The following is a 4,382-nucleotide window of genomic DNA, read 5'->3' on the forward strand; positions in this document are numbered from 1 at the left end:
AACTACCTGCAGGTCTTCTTACAAGAGCCGAACTACGTCTTGTAGAGCTAAACTACGTCTTCTTACAAGAGCCAAACTACGTCTACTTACAAGAGCCAAACTACGTCTACTTACAAGAGCCAAACTACGTCTACTTACAAGAGCTAAACTACGTCTACTTACAAGAGCTAAACTACGTCTTCTTACAAGAGCCAAACTACGTCTACTTACAAGAGCCAAACTACGTCTACTTACAAGAGCCAAACTACCTGCAGGTCTTCTTACAAGAGCTGAACTACTTACTTTAATCTGTATCTAAAAGAACTAAATTACCTGTTGGTCTACTTACAAAAACAGACTACCTGCCAGCCTGGCTCCCTGTAGATCTAAACCATTAGTAGGTCTATCCACAGACTCTAAACTACCTGTAGATCTATCTAAGGACCACCTGCAAGCTCTAAACGATCTGTACAACCACTATACTACTGAACCTTGACTCCCTGTAGGTCTTTTTACAGGAGCTAAAATATGTAAATGTTACATTTACTCATTTGGCAGACTTACATTTGAAGCCATCTACAAAAACATAAACTACCTTAGTCCATCTTCAAGGATTAAACTACCTGTCCACAAGATCTAGACTACATGTATATCTAAACTACCTGTAGATCTACCAAACTACTAACCTTAACTCCCTGTAGGTCTCTTTACAAGAGCATTACACTAAATAATCTAAAGCTAAGCCTTTTTTATCCTTTCACTTCCAGCTGTTCTTGTTTAAGTTGTTTTGACTTGCTGTTTTTATTTCTTTCTGTTGTTTTATTAATTAACTGAACAAGCTTTTCATTATTTAAATTTTTAGGGCCATGTTTATCCCAGTTCCTTCGGTGTGTTTCTTGGTGCCTTTTGCAAACGAGCTCTCAGTGTATTTCCGAGTTTAACTAAAGTGTGACTGAATGAATATATGAAATAATCTATTTACAGACTACCTGTACAGCCTTCTCTACCTGCAGGGTCTATTTACAAGGAGTTTACAAATAGTCTATTTACAAGGACTCAAACAGGTTGTATGATATTTAGACTTTTCATCTTCTTCATTTGGTACTTTTGAGTGACTCTAAGGATCCAAACGCGTTCAGTTTCTGTGATTCCACAAAACAAATTGCACATTTGCGCTCGGCTTCCAAGCGCCTGCAGGTTTCGTGAGTTCGTGCAGGTAAACAACAACCAGGTGAAGCCAAGCCGCCACCAACACACGCTGTGCGTGTACTGGAGTGATCCCTGCAGGACGCACGCCTCGTGGCCGCCCCGGGTGGACTCACCTCTGCAGACTCGCTTCACTCCTGCTGCCCTGCGGGTGAATAAAGCGCGTCCTCAGTCCTCAAGTCAGCACGCCGGCCGCAGCTCCTCATGTTCGGCTCTCTCCTCTGAGCGCGTCGCCTCGGGGTCCGGAGCTCCGAAACACAAAGCGAAGAAGACGGAGAGAGCGACCAAACTCTCCTCTCCTCACCTCCTGCCTCGGTTCAACAGGCTGGAGGCTGCGGCCATCAAGCTACACGAGCTAACTGGCGCCACTTCCGGCTGTCGCCTTCAACGTAAAGGTCGAGCGTCATGTAAACGCAACATTAAGCAGTTTATTCTCACTTTATTGAATACAAACGTATTATAAATAAATAAATAATTGCAAAAGTAAATAATTAAATACATTAAAAATAAATGTTTACATGTATTTATTTATCTATTTATGCATGTCTACATATATTTATTTATATATATATTTATTTATTTATATATTTATAAATTTCTACATTTATTTATTTATGCATGTTTACATGTATTTATTTATTTATACATGTATTTATTTATGCATGTCTACATGTATTTATTTATTTATATATATATTTATAAATTTCTACATTTATTTATTTATGCATGTTTACTTGTATTTATTTATTTATACATGTATTTATTTATGTATTTATTTGTTTGTGCATGTCATGTTTCTGTGGTCTGTCACAGAGGAGCTAACGAACATATTCTTTTGTTCTGATTTGCTGCAGAACTGTTGCTGCTGCTTTAATCCCAAACAGAAGCACTGAACTTGTCTTCTGGTGGCAGTTCTGTGTTTGCAGCGTCCTTTATACAGTAAACAACAATTACAGATGAGCTCAGCGGCTCATTCTGACTGCTGTGGGAACAAACTGACTGTTTCAGATATTCACGTTCAGCAGTCCTTACCTTAACTTTGTAAAGTCATTATGATTTCATTACTCTGTCTTTCTTATTCATTGCTTCTCTGCAGTTTTTCTGTAGCCCTTTACTTTAAAATCTGCTCTATAATGAGGCTGTATTACCTGCTGATTATTTTCCCAATTACAATTGTCCAGCCAGTGAAATGTTATAGTTAGGAAAACCACTCATCACAGTTTCCCAAAATCCTCGATTTAGTCTTGAAATAACATGAAAGATGTTTTAATTTAAATAAAAGATTCTCACACTTGAAGAACTGGAGAAAGAACATTTTTGCCTGAAACTTGACTGAAATTATTAACAGTTGCAGATTAATTCTCTTTTTAATGACTAATCGATTAACCGCAGCAGCTTTAATCTATAATGCATTTATATTTCGTATATCCATCTCTAAATTACTCATTCATATGGAAACAATATTCTTATTTGATTGTGATTTCACACCAACTGATTTTATGTGTTGTGCTTTTATTTTGAAGGAGAACGACACTTTTCCGGCATAGCTTTGAGTTCAGCTTGATGCGCTTTCCTGCCTCTTACATGATGATTGGCTTAAAGTACTTCATCTCATGAATATTCATGACGCGGTCACAGCGCAACGAGAGAAGAAGTTCCAAATCAAAACAAAGTTTCATGTGTTTAATGATGCAAATGTTCTCATTAGTGAAGCTGAAATGTTTTTGTGGTTTTTACATGAAAAAAGGACTTCAAAAATTCAAAATAGTTTAAATTAACATTTTAAACCTTAACAATAACAATAACAATAATTAAATTAACCAACTAATCGTTCCAGCTGTACTTGTAGCCTATAAACTGTTGGAGTTTTATTTAAAACAAAATATCATATTTTCTAAACTCTTCATGTGTTTTGTGTTTAAAAAGCTTAATTTGCAAAGTAACTAGTAACTGTATCTAATAAAACTTTATTATTTATTGTTCTGCATAATTCGAGATAAAGAGACAGAGAATTTAAAAAAAACAAAGTTATATTGTGTTTTAAATTATTTTTTTTAAATGTATTTTTAGTTTGACAAAGTGAAGAAACATTTCTAGAGAAGACTTTATATGCAACCAAGTTGTGGATGAAGTATTCAGATCCTTTACTTAAGTAAAAGTACTAATACCTCCCTGCAAAAACGCTCTATTACAAGTAAAAGTACTGCATTAAAAATGTTACTTGTGTAAGTTTAATCAGGAAAATTTACTTATAGTAGCGTTGGTTGAGGTGGAACGTTTTTGTATTAGACTGTAATTAATGATTATTTTCTCCATTAATCGATTGTAAATAGTGAGAAATGTTGTCCCAGTTCTCCAGAGTCCAAAGTGACGCCTTCACAATGTTTGTTCTGTCAGTTTAACCTCGAAATGATTAAAAATGCATTAAAATAATCAGAAGGAAAAGCAGCAAATCCTCACAGGAAAAGTTTTTACATGTTTAAAAGAACATCAAAATATCTGCCTGTAGTCGTATAAACTGTTTAAGTTACAACAAAACATATTTTATAAACTCTTCATGTGTTTTGTGTGTAAAAACCTGACTTCGCAAAGTAAATGAAGCTGTCAGATAAATGTTGTGAAGTACAGATGCAGTTGAGACGTGCTGGAGTAGAAGTAGAAAGCGGCAGGAAAAGAAAATACAAATACTGTGCGCCACTGTATGCAAGTGAGCATCACGTACAGTTTACTCGTGTTTTACATCTAAATTAATTGGTTTTCTGTGTCTTTGTCAGCCTGTTTTTAGAGAAATAAATCATTAATTTTGTTCATGTGTTCAAAAAAAGGTGTTTTTAAACCCGCAGACACGTTAACCTTTATTAGAGGTACAGTCGGTCCAAATTAATGATCAACAGCTTGATGAATTTCAGTTAAAACGGTCAAAGGAGAGATAAATTTTGCTGTGTGTGAGTCTACAGAAGGAAACTCTTCAGAAACAACAAGCTGATTTATTTAAAACAAAACAAAAGCACTGCAGCAGATCCCAGTGCAGCGTTTTCCCCTCCGTAGAAAAGAAGCTGACGTGAACAGAATATTAATTATTACTGGACTAAATGTGGCTTTCAGTCCCGGAGACAAAGCAAAGACTCACTGAACCTCCAGTCTGAGTCTTTGCAGCAGTAAAGTGATCTCATTTACTTTTCCAGATGACTCAGGCG

At 35.8% G+C, this 4,382-nt stretch overlaps 1 protein-coding gene across 5 annotated transcripts in view; it reads right to left on the reverse strand.

Annotated features, from left to right (window-relative positions):
- Positions 1–1,547, reverse strand: part of prr5l (proline rich 5 like) — a 45,955-nt gene extending 44,408 nt beyond the window's left edge. For 3 of the 5 annotated variants that reach the window (XM_046038419.1, XM_046038422.1, XM_046038418.1), the window contains exon 1: positions 1,302–1,546. The gene's annotated coding sequence lies outside the window, so the exon portion shown is untranslated. Of the gene's footprint in view, positions 1–1,301 lie in introns of all 5 variants that reach the window. The other 2 variants (XM_046038420.1, XM_046038421.1) reach the window with 1 other exon arrangement.
- Between the last annotated feature and the right edge of the window lie 2,835 nt (positions 1,548–4,382).

Source organism: Micropterus dolomieu, linkage group LG22 (genome assembly GCF_021292245.1).
Source record: "Micropterus dolomieu isolate WLL.071019.BEF.003 ecotype Adirondacks linkage group LG22, ASM2129224v1, whole genome shotgun sequence".
NCBI classification, from domain to species: Eukaryota; Metazoa; Chordata; class Actinopteri; order Centrarchiformes; family Centrarchidae; genus Micropterus; species Micropterus dolomieu.